Raw genomic sequence first — 21,929 nt, forward strand, 5'->3', positions numbered from 1 at the left:
TAAAGAAAAGGGGCGTCTACACTGAAAACTGGCCCTTCACATACAAAGACCTCAGTCAAACCCAAGAAATAGAAAGAGAGAAAGCTAAGCAAAAGAATTTTGTGATGACGGTGTATTTGAGTCCAGATGGGAGGATGAAGTGGTTATGTAGAGGTAGAAAGAGAGGAAGATTGAAAGAGAAGAATGCATCTCCTGTTCTTTGCGGAGCGTCTCAGTCTTGTCCAAGAATAAACAGGAAATGCAGCTGCGTTTGGACCCCTCCCCCCTGTCCCCCTTGTCCCAAAATACCCTGCATTCCTAACGAGCTTCCATCATTTTCTATCCATCCAGCTCAACTTATTCTGACTCCGAGATGTGGAAAAGGAAATAAAAGGAGAAGTTTTTCAAAACATCTTCCCTCCCCATTGACCAGGACTCATTCTTTGCTCTGTAATGTGGTCCGATAGTTAGAAATCTGGACACGCAGTTGCGTTATTTGACTAATCCCTCTTTCCTGAGAGCAAGAGGAGGAGAATAGTGGCTTTGTGGCTGCAGACAGTGTGGCGAAAAGGACTATACAGTACCAAATTGAGGTCGTCCAGAGACAATGGTTGTCCTTCAGCTTATATTCACAGACGTCCCACAACTCTATCAAACGTGTCGCTCTCCGTAAAGACTTTCGTATTTCTATCTTACACTGCAACAATAGAAGCAAAACTCCTGAACAGAACCTTCAATCAACCAAAGGGCTTTGTGTCGCTCTTCTTTTGACATGGTAGCTGAAGTTTTGGGATCAAAAATCAGAGAGGGTCAGTTCACATTTATTTCACATCTGCTTATAGAAAAGGCACTAGAAGATTCATCTACAGATAGATGTCAGACATAAACTTTAACTTATCCTGTTTTAGCCCCACACCGAAGCACCACATGACTTTATTCTGCACCTGATGTCAATCTGCTCTGATGGAGTGCTGCTCTTCATTTGAAGCATATTAGCTGCCCTCTTGGACACAAGGTCCAAACAAAACATGCATATGCATGCGCTCAGACCAATAGAGGGATTATGTCCATGAATACATTAGGGCCAGGACAGCAATTCTGCATACCAATGCAGACAGCTGACGCACCCCTTGTCAAAGTGTCTGAGCTCTGCATGAATGTATACATCTGGACGGCCATATCATGTGATCTCATTATGCTTCTAATGAGATCACGTCCATAATGGGAAGCATTATCGTTTGTTGGCTATTTTCCCACACTATTTTTTATAGTGTAGCAATCACTCACTTTCCTGGTCAGAACAGCGGAACCAAAACATTTAGTGTAGAAAGATGTGGTGACACACTTTAAAAAATAGGACATTTATTAAAAACAATTTGAAAGGTAAACAGGAAGTGCAAGGGGCTAACATTAAAGCATTATTGTTTTAAAAACAATATTTAAAAATAATAATAATAATTAAACTTAATTCTATTTGTTATATAATTGCACAACATCTTAGAATATTCCTAACTTTAATAACAAAATAATAGTAGTAGTAAAATAGCATAACAAAATCTACATTATATATTTGTATTTAGTAATATATAATAATATTAGGTTTCTAAAAGTATAACCATTTTATTATTATTATTTTACAGCAACTACACTCACCAGCCACTTTATTAGGTACACCTGTCCAACTGCACATTAATGCAAATTTCTCATCACCCAATCACATGGCAACAACTCAATGCATTTAGGCATGTAGACATGGTGAGGACAATCTGCTGCAGTTTAAACCGAGCATCAGAATGGGGAAGAAAGATGATTTAAGTGACTTTGAATGTAACATGGTTGTTGGTGCCAGACAGGCTGGTCTGAGTATTTCAGATACTGCTGATCAGCTGGGATTTTCAAGCACATCAATCTCTAGGGCTTACAGAAAATGGTCTGAAAAAGAGAAAACATTCAGTGAGCGGTAATTCTGTGGGTGCAAATGTCTTGTTGATGCCAGAGGTCAGAGGAGTATGGCCAGACTGGTTTGAGCTGTTAGAAAGGCAATAGTAACTCAAGTACAACCGAAGTGTGCAGAAGAGCATCTCTGAATGCACAACACGTCCAGCCTTGAAGCGGATGGGCTACAGCAGCAGAAGACCACACAAGTTGAATCTAATACCATGATTAAGGGAGTTCTGAAGGTAAAAAGGGGTCCAATCCGATACTAGTAAGGTGTACCTAATAAAGTGCCCTTGAAGTGTATATGTCACTATTATTATAAATAATGTTATTCTAAATTTGTCAATTGAAAAATAATCAGTATTTTATGCTATTATAATTAATAAATATTAAAACAATAACACATGTACACATTGTATAGCTAATAGCTTTTATAGCACATCCTAGCAAAACAACAAGTCTTATATTTTAGTCCAACTGCTAAAATTAAAATTCGTCAGTAAATAAAAATATACTATCACACAGATAACTGCAGAGATACCAGAAAATCTCTAGCAAAATGCTAGAAAGAACTCACCACTTTCCACACTCAAAGACTTGTTAGTAAGCATGACAGCATCCATCAAGCCATATCAAGTAGAAATGCCACCCTACAATGCACCAGGGCCATGTGCTAACCAGGCAGGCAAGTCTCCATCGCATAGGTGATCTGACCCTACGGCGAGGAGATGAATGTGGGGTGTGTTCGCCCTCCTCTCTGGAGCTGAACTGTGCTTTGCCACTAATAGAGATCTAAGCTCAGGACACACAGGTGATTACCTACACTCTCAGAGGTCATGCCAGGGTCATGAGCATGGCGGGAAAAACACTGTCAGACGGACCGGCCGGGTAGCTTTGTAATTACCCATGAGGCTACAGCAGTGGCGGAGATGCTGCATTGAGGGATGTTGAAAGCAGCATCCGACGACCTCTCTGATTGGGGTTAACAAGGGGCTGATTTGCATAAAGGGAGTGGTTTGATTAGTAGTTTTGTGTGCATGCTTGGATTCTTGGAAACAAGAGGATGGCTGTGAAATGAACCAGCAATTGTGAGATTGTGTTTGGTAGCGTCTTGTAAGGTCTGGGATTTTGAGGAGGCCGGTCAAGTTCTTTGTACACAGGGGGCACTGCTGTGATGGATGAGAAAAGAGCCTTCAGTTAAAGCTAACTGTTGACTGGGATGTCAATGTGTGATTGATTCTTTGGCAAAAAAAATTGTACGGGTCATTATTTTAATAACTATCAGTCACATGCAAACTACACAAATGAAGCTTAATGCCTTTGAATGCAACTAAAAGCCCGGATCGAAGTGGAAATGTCTAGTGGTGCTCACTTATGAGATGCACTCTTGGTATTCACAGAAATGTGTAATATTTATTCCAAATTTGAAAGTTGTTTTAAGTCTAATTTGAAATTTGAATTTGGTCTGAGATGCACTTTGTAAATTATGAAGTGTGATTTAAAACACTTTAAATGTGTCAATTCACTACTGGTTTCAGATTTCCAACTAGCTTAAAATCAAAGACTATAGAATACACAAGACATGTCACTTGTATAGTTTTGAATGGGAAAAGTGTAATGGTCAATACGGCAAATGAAGCCCCGCCTTCTAGTACAATAGCCAATCAGCGATAGCTATAGGGGAATTAGCAACCTATGTCACACATGACATCACATGGGTTCAACCGCGGATACTGGTTGCAAAAAAAAAAAAAAAAAGACATTGCAATATGAAACAAGTCGTGTTTTGCGGTAGGATGCCAAATTCAAAACTCCATAAATTGAAAACTTAAATTTTATCATACACCACACTGCTTTTAACACCAACCGCAGACGTCTTTGGCTAACAGCCATCGAAAGGAGTGAGGACCTCGTTAAAAATGCTTAACTCTGCAGTTCTCAGGTTATATCAGGTAAGTTCACGCTATGCTAAATCATACACATAGTATCTTTCATGCATCTTGAATTTTTACAAAACAGTAATTCGAATACAAACATAAACTTCTGCAGATTTTGTGTGATTCAAATGTTTAGAAAAGAAAGTAAAGAGACATTTGTTGTTTAATCATGTCGTTGATTCCTAATATAAAACCTAATCGTAAGCTTGGCTAGCAATTTTGGAAAATTTGATGTTTCCCAATTCAGACAAAATGCCCGACCATACTGCATAAGAGATGTTTCAATAATAGCCGTTGACTGAAATGACTTGCCTTAAAGGCTCTTTGTTAAAATTTAATTAAGAACTGAATTGATATTCAAATCAATGTCTATCTGATTTGAAATGTGAGGATATGACATAACCTGTCATGAAAGAACAAAAAATTCTGTCTGAATGTAGGAAAGCTGTTGACTATCTGAGATAAATAAAAGTCTAAATAAATTCTTGGATCTATAAGGTTATTACCAACAGTGTTAGGTAAGTTACTTTAAAAAATTTAATAGATTACAAATTACTGAGTACTATTTGAAAATTTTAAAACTGATTACACTACTAATAACATAATGTAAAAAGTAATCAGATTACTAATTACTTTACTTTGAAGGTAATTTTAAAACATATAATATATACCTATAAAAATACAAAATAAACTGCAGCTCTTTCAATAATTTTATATTTACTGAAAAACATTACAATGGGTTGATCACAGCAGCTTGACATATTCAAAAGACCTAGAGATAGTTGGTCCAAAACTTAAAATTCTCTCATCATTCACTTGTTCCAAACCTTTTTTTAAAACACAAAATAAGAAATTTAGAAGAAAACTGCATACCCGTAACAATTGACATCCATAGTATGAAAAAGCCCTGCAGTGTTTTGGTGTTCTGGGTTTTTCTGAGGTAATTAGTCTACCTAAATGTGTATATTCCATACTAACTATGAAGATAATCGGTCAGTTCTTGTCACGTGACTCATAGCTTTCAACTGGGTGCGTCTGGAAAATTAAAGCACAATATGCACTCCCAATGCAACATGTGGACAGACCCGTAAGCAGCTACGACACTCTTCAAAAGCGATTCAAATCAATGTCTTTCTGATTTAAAATGTGAATAAAAGCAATTTTAATAACATCTGTTCTTAAATCTGATTTCCTTAAGGTTTTAAATTTGAAGAATTGCTTTAGAAATTAATATGGAATTGGTGTGAAATATGATTTTTAGGTTGGTTTAAAATTAAATTGTATGAGTATTCTGAACTCTAGGGGGTTGGGTTGGCAGACATGCAGTCTATGTTGCTTCCAATAAAAAATATTTTTTTTAGAACGGTATCTGCTATAATTTTGCATTTGACACACCTAGTCTGTAATCACTGCAAAGTGCAAAACAATTTCAGCGCTTTGGTCTATAATTCCATCAAAAATACAGTACACAAATTTCCTCAACATTTGTTATCCGATCAACACATGGCAGCATGCTTTGTCATTGTTGATCAAAAACAGAGTGGTCGTCCGCTCCCCACTCATTCCTCCAGGTGAATAAATGTTTTATCCTCTCCATCTACAGACAGAGGGCAGTCAGAGCAGCTCTGAGTGCTTATGAGAGCTCAACCTGTTATCTCAAAGTGAGTGAAGTCGCGTAGAGTGAAAGACAATGGAGCCATCAGCTAACGCACCCTGACAGGCCACCCTTCAGAAGAGTTAATAGACTCTGACCCAGTGTTTTAAAGTGTGTGTGCGACACAGAGAGAGACAGTGCCATCAGAACAGGACTGACACCTGCACTTCATCACTACAAACACACACACTGTCATGTATTATTCACTCTGGTGACCACTAGGACGGCATTCCCCTGACGGTCGCCGACCGCAGGGATGAGCGGATTAAACATTTAGCAGCGCATGACAAAATGGAACAGAATGAATAAATAAACTGAAATGGCCCCTGGATGCACAGTCAGCGTGTGCCATGCGCATACACCTATCCATGCCACGCAACTGCAGTGCTGTATCTAAAGTGACCCATCATGTCATACTGATAACAAAAGAAACAACAGCTATAAAACCGCTGCACTTGCTTTACAAAATGCAATAGGCTAAAGTGTGTGTGATGATTATTTCGCTATGGGAGCTAGAGTTGTGGTCAAGTTGCTTTGCTGTGAATACTAAATGGCAGACGACCTTGAATGGGGCAGACCTGTGAGCGGTTTATGTTGATGACATCAGACAGGGCAACAGAACCCCCTGCCGCCTCAGACCTCACCCATAACTGTCTGAAATGTTCCTTTCACCTTCTACTAATCACATGCTTCTCTGAAGGGACCCAATAATGCTGATCTTGTGGCCTAATCTTACCTTTAGAAGTTACTGCAGTGCTGAGAATGCAGTAAGGGATAGTTAACAGATTGCTACGCATTAAAGGATTTTAAATACATGACGTGAAGCCAAAGAACCATCCGATGTGAAGTGAAGATTTTTAAATGCTTTTCGCAGAGGCAGTCTTTAAAAAGCATTTATAATCATTTAATGAATGGCAAACTGTTGACTATCCTGCTCATTCCATGGTCATTTACCAAGTTATGGATTAGTTAAAACTAGTTTTGCTCTTTGCAGTGCAATATTTGACCACATTATTTTACAGTTACGACATATTACATCTCCCTGCATTGAATCTGTCACAGGCAGACAAAGAGAATGCGAGTATGTGTGTAATAGACATCCTGTGTCCTCTTGTAAATGACACGGGCATATCTAAAAGCTCAGAGTGTTAGCTACCTCTTCGCAAATATTTTTTTGTAAGAGTCATGTCTTTGAGATTAAATCGAGGAATGGTTACTATGGTTAGTACTAATGTTTGAAGGTAACACATTTATTTCGAACTGTGATCAAAGCTGACTGGAACATATCTGTGCATTGAACGATTTTATTGCACACTATCCAACCAATGAGAAACAATCATGCAAATAGTGCATACGTTTGCTTGGTATAGATACATTTTATTCCATGGTCTGATACACTGGAGTTAAAATTGACAACAAGCTGACTAATATTTCTATGTTAAGGCCAATCACCATAAATGACTGGATATTTTGATTGTTGTCGTTGTGAACAAGAAACAAATAAGACTAGATGTTGCATCTTGACTAATTATTGCTTGCCATGTAAGCAAAGCACATGATGTCATCGAATAGATGTAGTCTAGATGTTTCTGTCTAAACAAACCTAAAGGCAACATAATAAAGACAAGTTTATTATAGCTACAGCTTGATTTTTCAATTGAATAATTCTACCTTGCTACATCAATATCAATGTGTTTTATTAGAAGATTATTACTTTTAACTAGTCTGTATTACTCTCATTTCACATGTTAGAAAGCTGTGTAAGCAAGATCATCTGTGATTCTATTGGTCAACATCACAGATAGAAAAAAAGAGAAAAGAACAAAAATTTCTATCTGAATGTAAGAAAGCATTCCAGATATGGCATAAGTTGTTGACTATATCTGGGATTCAAAATCTAAACCAATTCTTGGATCTAAATGGTCATTACCAATAGTGTTGGGTAAGTTACTTTAAAAAAAGTAATGGATTATAAATAACTGACTACTACTGGAAAATTGCAATCTGATTACATTACTAATTACTTCATGTAAAAAGTAATCAGATTACTAATTACTTTATAGTTACTTTTAAAACATATAACATATACCTATAAAATACAAAATAAACTGCAGCTCTTTCAATAATTAAATATTTACTGAAAAACATTACAATGGGTTGATTACAGCAGCTTGACATTTTCAAAAGACTTAAAGAGATTTAAAATTCTCTCATCATTCACTTGTTCCAAACAGTTTTTTTTTTTTTTTAACACAAAAGAAGAAATTTAGAAGAAAACTGCATACCTGTAACCATTGACATCCATAGTATGAAAAAGCACTCAAGTGTTTGGATGTTCTGTGTTTGTCTGAGGTAATTAGTCTACCTAAATGTGTATATTCCAAACCAACTATAAAGACAATTGGTCAGTTCTTGTCACCTGACTAGCGTTTTTTTTAACTTGATGTGCCTGGAAAATAAGCGTGCGCAATATGCACTCCCAATATGATCTATGTGAGCAGACTCATAAGCAGCTTCGATTCCCTTCACAATCCGAATACCTTTACTCCAGATCCTGCACAACAATCCTGTTTAGGCTGAGTTGGGCCACCATGTTTTTGGGCACCGGTGTACTTCTTGGTGACAAGTATTGTCGTAGAATGCTTTCTATAGAAGTGCTTGAACAAGTCATAGACATAGACAGCATTTCACAAAAATATTTTGGATTTTACGCTCAATGAAATCAAAGTAATTTCTGTATTTCCACTTGAAGAAGCAACCTTGCTCAACAGCAACCATTTCAGATAGCGTTTTCCATGCTTAAATGCGCATGCCTATTAACTGAGTTTACATTGAGTTTAGTAACTGTAATCAGATTACACAAATTTAAAATGTAATTAGTGTAAAAAAATGTAATTAGAAAAAAGTAACATGTTATTGTGGAACATGTTACACCCAACTCTAATTACCAATGCACCCTATGTCAAATTGTGCTAAAATTAGACAAACATAGTCTAAAAAAAGAATTAAGTAGATTCAAACACAAACAGTTGAGTGACATGCCCGATATTAAGAAAAATTAATGATTGCATAAACATGTTTGAATTTTTGGTTGAGTGTTTCAATTTGACACCCAACACAAAATCTGGGTCCTGAAGCTAAACCAGTTGACAACTATAGGTTTGTGGCATGTTCACCAGTATGTGCTTGTGTGTGTATTTATGTGTGTAGGAGTCTGATATTTTGGGTGGGCATATGTGACCATGTGTGTTAGCATTAAGCGTGCATGCTGTTCTGTAGGTGTGTGTGGGGGTGTGTATTTGGGGGTGTATGTAATTGCGTGTCTTTGTGTCTGTGTGTGCGTGTGGGTGTGCGTCTATAATTGTGTGTGTCCTCCTTATCTGTTCTCCTCTCCTTCAGTTCATTGGCAGACTAGCGGAGCTCAAACTGTTCAGCTGCGACTGGTCCAAGCCCAGTAATTACAGCTTGTCAGAAAGAATTAATTTTCTCATTTCTCATAAAGATGTGTAAAAATTACCATGTTATTATACACCGACACTCTCCAGAGGCACACACCAAATTTAATTTAGAATTCTTCCCGCACATTAAATTAAATCCATAAATAAGAGTTTAGGCATTGGTAGGGAAGCATATGTTCGTTAGGCCGAGCAGGCTGCTCGGGCCTGCGCTAATGTCTATTGTAATGTTTTAATAGCTTGTGCCTTCTAAGCACCAATAAATTTATATGATCACAACAGGCGACGTTGAGCGCACGGCCAATTAGGAGTGCCGACACTGCCGCTGCTGCTGCTGTTGGCCTCAGGAGGAAGGAGAGGTGGGAAAACTGGAGAAGAGAGAGAGAGAGAGGAGAGAAAAAAAAAACAGACACAACTGCTGGACCACTGTCTGGATCGCTGAATGTTGGAAATATATCAACCAAAAATTATTTCACATGTATTTCTTTAAAAAAAAGAGGTTATTAAAAGATCATTCATTATATTGTTAAACATTATTTTGTAATTTTAAATTCTTTATATTTTAAGTGTCATTTATTGCTGTAATGGCACAGCAAAAATCAACAGAAAGAAATCAATCTAAAATGCTATACTGTAAATCCACAAATTTGACAGCTTGAAACACTTCCTGAAAATTTTCTTGACATGATGCTTTGTCATCTCCGTACTATACTACGAATAATATAGCGCTGGTTCACTTAAAAAGTACTAAGAACTGAACATAATAACACGAAGCAAACATTTACAGAGCATCCAAAGAAAATGCTGTGTGCTGAGCTACAGTAAATGTGCTAATTATATGTGCATATATGCAATGATATTTTTATGATGGAGCTTATAAAATATGTAAAGGAGTCAATATGGAGCCATAAATTCCTATGCTGAACACAAATGGAAGACTTGCAATTACTGTATTGAACTGTAATGGAGAAAAAAAAACAGCTCTTATGACAAGAAGAAAAAAATAATCGCACAACATGAAAATTCTGCAATTTTAGGAGTTTAAATGTGTTTGGAACTGGACTTGTTTTTTTCAGGGGTCTCAGTTTAGTTTGGTGTGCATCTAGGTTTAGATAGCTGTGTTTATATTTACAGTATTAAAATTAACCACTGAAACAAAGCAAATTTCACCAAACTTGCTAGGTGTTCATGTGAAAACAACAGCACACACTAATGGCCTGTTTCCACTGACTGGTACAGTTTGGTACGGGTCACCATTATCAGGCTTGCTTTTCCTCTGCCAAAAGGGTACCAATGGTAGGGTGTGGTGTACGACAGAAAGTTTCAGTTGACGTCACTCTCGCTCGAGGAAATGTCAAAGTAAAGCTGTACGGGTCGTTCACAAATCAGATGAGAAGCACTACTCACAAAACAGATGCTTTGCACACATAAGTACTTGTGTATAAATGTGCATTACTCATCTTCCTATGAACATGATTTGATTATAACTGCAGATCAATGACAGTGCGAAAATAGCCTACTGTAATGTCTGCAATTATTTAAAATAACTAAATAAATGCAACATATATCACTACATGCAGTCCCTCATCGTCTGATATGTTACTAATTACAGAAAAACTACACACAGCATATATTTAGTCCTTATTTGGGTTCAAAAACATCATGCAACATAAAGCCCAGTCAGTGCAAACCTCTCATCAGTATCTTTAATCTTCACCAGCACATGTAACCTCTTGTTAGAGAGAAATTCTGTCATTTCAAGTTCATAATAGTCCAAAAGGTGATGATAACAGTTAAACGTGGCAGTTTGTTTATGTTTTAGTTGCTGAAAGAATCATTTCCTCCTTTGTTTTTTCCGGCTTCTTCTTTGTTTTTTCGCACTTCACTCTCTCGTTAGTCTGTTTCTTTAGGATCGGATGCCAGAAGCACTTCCATAATCACGCACACAGTATTATCATCAGCTAAAGAAGTTCGTTATTTCAAAAATAGACACGCACGTGAGGGTAAAGGGTGCCCAAAAAGTGGTATGGTACGGTTCACTTTTAGGTACCTTTTGACAGTGGAAACGGCCACATAAAAGCGTACAGAACCGAACTGTACCATACCACTTAGTGGAGACGGGCCATAAAGTCACTTTCTAACTTAAAAATAAGCTAAATCTGTGTTATTTTGTCTTTTTGATCTCTTCCTTTTAATTGTTTTCTGTTGAATTTCTGTGAATATTTTAAGCCAATTTGTTCATGCATTACATATATATTAGGTAGCTAAAACTGTTTTACCAAACTGAAATCCTTTCAACTGCTTACCAAAATCACCAGAAAAATGGCAATAAATAAAAAGGGAAAAAAGAAAGAACAAACGAACCATCTGGGACTACTGTAAATCCTGTCAAAATTAGAATTATTTTTGATATTGGCAGGTAATCTGTCTATTCCAGACAACAAAAGTTAACCAGCTTTGATAAAAGTTTGCAGCCGTAAGTGAACAATGTTCTGTAAGTGGGTAGAGGCTTCAGTGTCATTTGGGACTGGGGACAGAGCCATGATTTCTGGATCATAGCACATTGTGTCATCCTCTATATCATGCATCTACAAATGGAAGGCAACATCAATCAGACATCTATTTATAGTGTGAATAAAAGAGAAATCTAACACTAATAAAAGTATTTGTCGCCTGCCAAAACTCCATGTACTTTACATGGATGCCCACTGAGAGAAATAAAGGGAGACAGGGAGGAGGTGGAGACGGTGAAAGAGACGCGCAGGAAGAGGGAAAGGACGGTTGGTTGGAGATGAAGGCAAAGGAACGGTGGATCCCTCTGCGTGGGGGCACAGGATGGCAGTCTCCCACTGGCACGCCGCATAGACAGTGGGTAGCCGTACGCAGACTCACACACAGTGGGCAGTGCCACAGTCAGAAAGACAGAAATAGACCGAACTCACACATACCGCCAACTGAGTCTCATAGGCTTCATGAAATATGACTACAAGCTGCGAGACAGCGGCCTCACTGACACACTCGAGCCCGTCTGTGATACGGTCCCGCACACACAGACATGTACTGCACACATATATGGCAAAGACGCCTACTAACAGCCCCATCCACCCACAAACACAGATGAACATACAAATAGCCCCCTCTCTATCTTCCATCTACACACACAAATTAGCCTCCTGATGGCATTTATTGGTGAGGTGAAGTGTGTAAGTTGTGCTGATAAAAATATGCTGTCCAAAGAGGCAGGAGGCAGCGGTTACTTTGTGATCAGAGCTTATTAATGTTTATTAATGAACTATTCAGTAACACGCCCACCACACATATGCCTTGTTTCCACTGAGCATTATGGTTTAACACAGTATAGTAGGGTTTGGTACGGATTGATCAGGGTTGCGCTTCCACTGTCAGTAGTACCATTACTTGGTGTGGTGTACACCATAGCAGCAATCAACATCGTTCTCTGAATTGTTCAAACAAAGCTGTCCTTAATTTATCTTTTACACACTCATTTCTCATACATTATTTCAAATTTTCACATGCAGGAACATGCGAATTGCCTATAAACAATAATGAAGGACCAACAGCACATCTTGTACTTGTTTTGCTGCATGTGGCTGTTTATTACAAGAAAACAACAAGTCTGTGTGTCGTCATTATATTTATTTTGGTGTCATGTTTTGGCTTTGTATTTATAAATGGCACTTTCTGTGTTGTTGTTTTGCTGCCTTTTTGTACATGTAAGTGGCAGTAGCTCTATGCTTTTGGTACCATACTGTTGTGTTAGGTACTCTTAAACCAGGGGTACACCACCCTGTTCCTGGAGATCTACCTTTCTGCAGATTTCAGTTGCAACCCATTTCAAACACACCTGCCTGTAATTAACAACTGCTGTTCAGGTCCTATTTAATTGGTTCATGTATGTTTTATTAGGGTTAGAGCTGAACTTTGGAGGAAGGTTGATCTCCAGGAACAGAGTTGAGCAGCCCTGCCTTAAAGGGTCACGAAACACCAAAACACATTTTTTGAGCTGTTGACAGTCGTATATGTGTCCCACACTGCTAAAAACACTATTAGGACACCTATATTTCACTAAAAAGTGTAAATTGGTTGTTTTTGCGTTATTTTAAGCAAATTCGTACTTCCTGTTTGAAACGAATTTTTGAAGCTGCGTCACGGTCATGACATAATAGCGTGTATTCCAGCGTGCAGACTGGGCGTCTGTGCCAGAGTGTGTCTTATTACGTCTTACAGTGTGTTGCATTAATGCATGAGTATGGCTTGGGTCAAACCAATCAGCGCACTCTATTGTGCAACTTCATTAATATTCATTACTATCACCGTGTTTTCAGGACAGAGACGCCACGTTGTGTTGGCAAAACAAGCGTGAAGTGTTGCTTTTATAGTTTGCTGCAGTTAAGTTTCGTTTTCATTTTCTCTCTGTGAGAGCTCAGACTCACGTGTGGATTACAGTGTACGCGACGCGCGACAACATTAACTTACGTGTCTAAGGAGGATTATTGTTTACCTGAGAGCTGTTCTCATCTGCAAACGCTGGGATCTGGAATCGTTTGTAGTCTCCTCTTCATAAAGACGCGGCTCTAGTTGCTGGTGATTGTCCTGTCTCTACAGATTTGGTAAGTGAGCGACCAGTGCTCTTTGTTTATTCAGTTTGTTCGTATCTAACAAACTATTGCACAGAGTGTAAACACGTTAGCACCACAACCAAACTTTAACCTCGTGTAGGGTTTTTACCGCATTTAGTGACCGGAATAACACGCGCGGCTTTCTGACACTACCTGTCGTGTGCATCTAAGTTTCTGGGAAATGCAGAGGGTTTTTTTCTCTCATTCGCCGTGCGGTATAAAACATTGCATGAAAAATACACGCTTAGAGCAGCTCCTCGAATCAAATATCTCGTGTGTCGCGAGGGGCATGAATGAATTCCCTGAATGAAAGAGCCAAACTGCAGTTAAAGTCCACTATTTAATAATTTGGCTAATAATTCGACTACAGATGTCCATGTAGGTTTAACACCATCACATTCTCCTGTATGTATGTGTGTGTGTGTGTGTGTATTTTGACTCTGAAACTCGCGCGTGCCCAAATCGACACTCCCACACCCTCCCACTTTAGTTCCTCCGACACTCCCCCCTAAACAGAGCTGGACACGCCCACTTTTCTGACTTTTTCCAAAGAAGAGGTGTGAAAACACCCTGCTGAAACGAGGGGGTTTCATGGCCCTTTAAACAAATGGTGTCAAAAGTGGTATGGTGTGGTTTGGTTTACTTTTACCTCTGACAATGGAAATTAACATACCCTACTGTACTGAACCATTCCGCCACAGCGGAATGAACCACCAACTTATCCAGCATATGTTTTACACAGCAGATGCCCTTCCAGCTGCAATCCAGTACTCTGAAACATTTACTGTATATACACTCATTACAGTATATACCTATACCGCGTGTCTTTTGACTGTGGAGGAAACCAAAGCACTCTCTCTGCGAACACGGGGAGAACATGCAAACTCCACACAAAAATGCACTCCACTGTGTCACCCTGGAAACTTTCAATGGTAGTGAAAATTATTTAAAAATGCATTAAAATAGATTCAAACTGAGAAATAATAAATAAAATATGTTTATTGTGTTGCATGGCAAGTTATGAACAGCATTGTGTTTATATGTTTCATAAGGATATAGTTTTATCTAGTTTTAATAGTGAAATACTTCGAGGTCAGAGTCATCATTGGAAAAGACCTACATATTGACAACTATCCTTGATGATGAATATGGCCATTTGCTCTGTATCCAGATCAGCAGAAAATCACAAGACAGACATAACTGCTATTCTTTGATTGCTGAAAGAAAATGGACTACGAGGATACATAATGTCGGTAATAATGACATAGACTAAAAATGCAAGCACTGAGAACGTTTGTAAAGGCCTTTTTCAGACGCACATTTTACATACCAGTCAGTCGTGTCGAGGCTCCTTGTTGTGAAAGAGTTTTGTCCTTGTATCTGCTTCTACCTGAACAAAACGAAAATGATAAGCCATCAACTGCTTGAAGAGGCTGTGTGATGGTGGAACAAAAATATTAAGCTGTGTTCTGCCTAGCTGGGTGTTGCCTTGAAACTATAATTTTGCTTTATTTAACAGAAGAACTTCTGGACCCCAAGATGGACATTGTGTAGACATTCTTGTCCATAAACAACTTGAAACACTCTTAATCCCCCTCACAGAACTTATCATTGCATCTGTAAATTGTATGGTACTTAAAATGTCACATCTAGAGTTTATGAGTGTAAGCATGCAGAATGGAGAGGATTCTCTAAGCTTTATCAGAACTCTTGGCAAGCTTGGATTCTCCTTAACAAACCCGGCGCTAAGTCTTATATCATCCTTCTTAGTACTGGATTGGTAAACCGTGTCATTTGTTAGTAGTTTTGGGAGATTTAGACCACTGTCCCCTTGCTAACAGATCAAACCAAATGAGATTTAGGAGATGCGGTTGTATATGTCTTTGCTGGAACATTGCAGGGACGTGCTGAAGAGACATGCTTGTATAGTCTGAGGGAACATTGGGATCTTTCATTACAAGAGCTGAGCCGCATTGTAAGTTTCTAATCTTGCACGCTTCCGTGTATAATCTGCCGAAAAAACTTGGATGTCATCATCCAAGTTTAGCGTGCAGCGTGAAGTCCACCCCGGAGGGGAAAATTGAACATGTTTGCATATCTAAAACTCATAACCTCTTACCTCTTTTAGGTCAGTCACGTAACTAAGATTCTTATGAATCAGGGCCAGTGATTTGTTTTAGTGTTTCAAATAACAGAAGTGAAATGATGTTCTACATTGCAACATTGTCATTCAGTGTAACATTCCAGATCTTGAACTTTTCAATATATTACTAAATATAAACAATATCACAAAATGTGTTATTTACTTGACATGTTCAAATAGCTTTTATTTTAAAAGACCAAGTCTTAATGCTTATCTTAAACAAAATTATCGAAATAACTAGAGGATGCTTGCCCCGATTATGTGGTTTGTTGAAGGATTAAAAAGGGTTCCCACTGGCCACTTCATAGTTGTAAAAAACTGATAGTTATCCAAAGTGTTGACATCATCAAAACCACATCGTTTCATGAAATGCCAAAATAATCGTTTTTTTATTATTTAAGTTTAATAAAAAAAAATAATATTAAAACAGAGATGTTGTCATTTTGTTGAACAACGGGCCCAGCTCACAATTTGACATACTGTAGCATGCAATATTTCCGCATTCAGGGAAATGTTTTTGTCATTCTGTGTGTTGTAGATTCTCTGTTACACAACATTTTCACCTATTACACTGATGGCTTTTTGTCATACTCTAACTGTAACTATCACTGTAACTCTAACAAACTTGTCGTAAACTTTAAATAAACAATCTTTTGGCTGGTTGTGTACATCCGTGGGTGCATACATTAGACTTGCATAAAAAAATCTGTTGAGGTTATAATGGTGTTTTGCAGTGCTCAAGGCCTACAGGTAGGAGTGTGTGCATGTTTGTTTATCTGTGTGTGAATGTGTATATCTGTCCTACAAATGTGTGAGTGTCAGTGTAGGGCCTCTGCTTAAAGCGCGGTCTTATTTACTCCTGACAGCCCATAAAGCCAGCCTGAGTGCCACGCTGATTGAAATCCCCTTTTGTGTGCTGGTCTTCAGTGATGTGGCTTTTCTCTCGCCCTCATCTCATGATGGAAGCCTGTACTGTTAATCTGAGAGTGGCCTCTGAAAGGACGAAATGAGTTCCTGGGCTGAATGCACTCTTTACCTCCTCTGTCTTCGTCTATTCAGACGTGGGGCGTGAGAGCTGGCGGCTAACACCTCCACAACAATACATGGCAAAGCAATGCAAACCTTCCTTACACAAACTATTCTGTCTCTAGGAGACTTGTTTTTTTCCCACATTATCTTCTTGCTCGCAAAATAGTACTAACGTCTACCATTATGGCACCTTACAGAAGATGTGCACTTGGATTGATGGAAGAGCATAACAGCAACAAAAAAAGCCAGAAAAGCTGATGCATGTGATTGAACAACTGTATTAGAACATCATGTCAATTATGCATAAAGTAAAATATTAAACTACAGGTAAATTTTTTAGGCAAATAAGGGGAACTGGTGCATGCAATGACAAATTGTACTCCTACAACTTTTTTCAATGTACTAAAATTCAGGTATTTTCATGGTACTCGCATTGTATATGTGCTTTTTTTGTGTGTGTGCTTGACATAAAGCAGTTAATAGGAGATAACACTCAACAGATATTAACTGAACTTACATTAAACGCAAACTGCTTTTAATATGGAAAACGTTTCCGTGAGATATAATTTACAGTAGTACTACAGTACTATTACTGTTATTGAGGTGGAATGCTAACAACTTTGCTTTTTAAGTTAGCATTCAGTTACTAAAATGTTTCTCTGAATTTGAAAAATCCATTGGTAACTGTCGTAAAACATATTTCTGGTACATATTCAAAAGAAAATCGTTTAGTCAGAGCTATGGATTAGCAGTTAGCACTCCAGCACTAATCATCTCCTATCAATATTGTTTGTATCATGGATGCTAACTGCTAGGCCTCTTTATTAACAATGTAAGAACTATCTTGAGCTTCATGTGTGAACTTTTAAGTAGGATACGTGCAGATTGGCAAACACCCAATACAACCAATTAGCAAAATTAGCCTGTGTCTGAAAGGAAACCTGGTTAAGCAGCTAAGAAGCTTGCGTATCGATGGACTCTATTAGAGACAGAAGAAGAATAAGATCTCATTGTTGTTGGGGTGGAATTCCCCTCTGAGGCGAGATAAGTCGGGTCCTTTGTTCTCTGGCCTCTGTGATAGAACACTTATATAATGCAGTCATAGAAAATGGGGACGACGTCAGGCCGCAAAGCGAAGTGAGCCTGTGGCCTGTTTATTTTTTTTTTTTAGGAATGGAAGATGAAAAATGAAAGATGAAGGAATTGAGTTGAAGATAGAGAGAGATCATACAATCATTGTCTTACATAAGGCCCAGAAAGGACGTGTGAAACAGAGCATCATGGACCTTCTGCTTAGATCAAGAGATCAGGAAACTTGACAGGAGAAGATAACTCCAAACAGTTTTGTGATTCGCTCAAAGTCAGACACCGAAGATGCTAATTAATTACTTTAAGGACTGTTGACTGAACTAAATAAAGGGTTTCCCCTATTCACACTAACAGTTTTTTAATTGCTGAAGGTCAAAGGTTGCTGCTCTGTTGACATTAATGTGTGGGTTTAGCATTAATTGGTTAAATAAAGTTCATTTTAAATACATATTATAACTTCATTAAAACTTAATGTTGAAGTCAGTTTAATGGAATCTAAATTCAATTGATTTGCAATGTAATTAGATTAAATGCATACCTTAAGGAAGCAACTAATCTTTGTGACCAGAAGAATGTATTATTGCAGGCAATATTTGAAAGTCTGCATGATGCAAAATAAGTTAATCTACATGGAACTAGTACACACAAGATCATTGTCTTTACACAATTAAGTTGTTTCCTGTTTTGCAGGTCACATACAGGAAATGAATGGGGAGGAAATCAAAGAAAGACGGAGGAGGAAAATGAGAGATCCCTCTCCTGACTCGGTGTGACTGTGAGGTTCAGACTCTGGAGTAAGCAACACAAAGAGATTAACCTATTTACATCTGTTACTTACTCTAATGGCTTTTTGTACAGCTAATTTCAGCCATCTGCGTTCTCTCGAAAGACTTTGTCACACAAAACTAATAAAAGTCATCTGGTGCACAAAATTAGAGAACACAGAACTGTACAGAAAGGAAGATGGACTCAAAGACACTAGAGTACACACACACACACACACACACACACACACAGATCATGCAGCTGGACATATGACTGGGCATGCATTCCCTGACATAAATGAATCACATGCTTAGTGAATGACTGACAAACACATATTAAGATTCTAATGCAGATTCTCAAAGTTCAATTATGGACTCTGATGGACAGTAGACAAGAAGTACTGCAATTCAGAGGGGAGATTTTGCTTTTGAAAACCTATAAAACAAAAATTACAACATGCATTTGAGGGTAATTGAGGCTGTAAGTAGTGTAACTAATCATAATAAATCTAATTCTTTTGAAATCACAGAAAACGGCAAGCATTGGTTATATCTTGATTTTAATAAAACCTGCATGATTAGGGTGATATTTCATACTGCGTGAGTTTCTGCACTCTGCCACAAAGACTGTAAATAAATACACTTTCTATATTGACATCTATGAAGAAATTCTAAAGAGAGAGATTGGCCACTTTATTAGGTATACCGTGCTAGTACTCAGTTGAACCTCTTTTTCTTTTAAAATTGCTCCTAATGTCTATTTCACAGATTAAAATAAGATGTTAGAAACATCCTTCAGAGATTTTGGCACAAATTCATAAGAGCATCACACGGTTGCTGAAGATTTGTTGGCTACACATCCATGATGTGAATCTGATCCAGCACAAAGGTGCTCTATTAGATTGAAATCTGATCATTTTGGAAGCCATTTGAGTGTAGTGAACTCACTGTCATGATCAAGAAACCAGTTTAAGATGATTTAAGCTTTGTGACATGACATGGTTACTTCCTGGAAGTAGTTTTGACAAGATGTCATAAAGGGATGAATGTGGTCAACAATACCATTGATACAGGCCAGTTTGATATACAACCTCAATGTCACCCTACACAAACTCAACGGCAACTTTTTTTCAATTTTGAACTGTCCAATTCAAGAGTTTACACTTAGATATTGATTAATGCTATTAGGAGCCTGATGCTCCCGCTTGGTCAATAAGCATATAAGAGCAACCGAGATCAGGTATGTCTCCAGTGCCCCCCTGGTAAAGTGAGAAAAAGGAGAAGATAGGGTGGAAGAGGGGATTCTTCCAAAACAAAGATAAGGTAGCAGGGCGAAATCTATCTATTTATTATGTGCTTAAATCAATCTGATTGGGTTATTGCTGATTACGGATGAGAGGCCAGCCACGATTAATCATATCACATGCTCCTCTTGAAGTTAGTTTGTAAAACCTCCTTTAAGTATGGCCAGGTGTGAATCATATCTCCAAATTTGTGTTAATTGCTGCCTTTAGTGGCACCAGTGTGCTCTTCTGCTGCTGTAGCTCATCTGCTTCATTGTTTGCTTCTGCAGACCTAAGTCTTAAGCTGTGGTCACACTGAGTTTGAGCTTGCGAAATGCTGTAGTACGGTGCTGCGAAAAGGGCTGGATTTAAACAAGATGAGACACTTAAAAAGCGAGCGATTGGTCCATTTTTTAAATTTCAGTCCAGAGAGGTCATGTTTTGATCCTCGATTGGTCTAACGCAGTCAACTAATGTGATTTCACAGGTCAAAGCTCACCAAACTTGAACTTTCCAATGCAGCGAACTGCGTAACTTGTTTCCAGTCTGACACATTCGCTTGAGTATGAATGGAAGTCTATTGAGAGAAAAGTGCAGTGTGACCGCAGCTTTATTTATTGTTTATTTGAGCTCTGACATTTGCCATCAGAAAGACGTTTGCTCAAAGAGGTGCAATTTTTCTATTTTTATGGTTTATCAGCAGTTAATGAAAAATTCTGATCAGCCCAGCAGGCACAAAAAACACGATGAGCTCAGATTCACCTATCTGTCTCATCCTTAGAATAAACTTCAGCAGATTGCCTTGACCAACATATACTGTAAGTACATGCCTAATTAGACCTAGTCGATACCTTGCAACTGGCTGAAATAATGAAACATTTTCAAACTTTAACATTAATGTACCTCAAATGACCTCGAATGAGGCAGTCAATAGATTACTTACAATACACACATTATTCATTCTTTTTAAAAGACATTTCAACAAGCACAACCAGAAATGGTGTGGGTGGCCACAGAATCTGTGCATTGTGAATGTTGCCAACGTACAGTAGAATAATAAACTCATATTTTAATTAAGTGTGAAAAAAAATTAATTATCCATGAAAGTGTAAAACTACACAGTAAAAAAAAGAGAAAAGTTGCATTTAAAAACTGCTCACAGAGAAGAAACACAGAAGTTTGTGCTGACTGGCAGCAGGTGAGTGTGTGAACATGTCGGCCAGGGTTCAGGTTGAATGAGGCGGTGTTAGTCAGGACAGAGAGATGTAACGGGGGCAGCAGAACAGCTGTGAGGCGGGGAGAAGGGGGTGTCGGAAAGCACGTCCAACCAACCAATGATCTCGCTTTATTAAATTAATAAAGCTCATCTTAGCACGCCTGAACACACCAGCAGAATGACACCAAATCTCACTGTTTTAATCACATTACGTACGGGCCAGCTCATTAGCTGCACAGGCTACTGGGTTCATATGCAGTGCACAGGATTACAAACACTCACACACACACACACCCACACAAGTGCTAATGGCTACAGTTTGCATGTTACTCCTGCCCTCTACACAGATGTGCTTTTACTGAGATGCTATCATTTTTTAATAATTGATCGTGTTTTGTGACTTTGAGTGATTTTTGTGGCTCACCCTTGTGTCCCGGTCGCTCTGGAAAAGGCACGAACACACTCTGCATGCGTAAGGTCAGGGTCACACCTGCTTTCAGAAGTCAGGAGATAAACGACATTCGCTCCCTGCTCCTGGACGGACTTCTTGTAAAATGAGCTTCATCTCCTCTCATTCCCGAAGAGGTCTATCTGAATAAATGCTATAGGACCAATCTACCCTGCGGGGTTCAAGCGATGGTGTTTGTCCATCAGTGTGGTTTTGTGTGATGCCTATGAATAAATATTTCCATTTTCTAAGTCGTTTCCTCAGAATGGGAGTCAAAACGCAGCCAGACAATACAATCTAACATGCCAACGGTTTTACATATGGTAAAATAAATTGTGAAAAGGATGACCTAAC

The 21,929-nt window shown here is 38.3% G+C and overlaps 1 protein-coding gene across 32 annotated transcripts in view; it reads right to left on the reverse strand.

Moving 5' to 3' along the window:
• Positions 1–21,929, reverse strand: part of sox5 (SRY-box transcription factor 5) — a 234,830-nt gene that overhangs the window by 117,379 nt on the left and 95,522 nt on the right. For 15 of the 32 annotated variants that reach the window (XM_087247443.1, XM_087247420.1, XM_087247411.1 and 12 more), the window contains one exon: positions 14,934–14,993. The exons of the other annotated variants lie outside the window; for them this stretch is intronic. The gene's annotated coding sequence lies outside the window, so the exon portion shown is untranslated. The remainder of the gene's footprint in view (positions 1–14,933; positions 14,994–21,929) is intronic. 32 annotated transcript variants of the gene reach the window in all.

Source organism: Danio rerio, chromosome 4 (assembly GCF_052040795.2).
Source record: "Danio rerio strain M-AB ecotype USA chromosome 4, GRCz13ab, whole genome shotgun sequence".
NCBI lineage: Eukaryota > Metazoa > Chordata > Actinopteri > Cypriniformes > Danionidae > Danio > Danio rerio.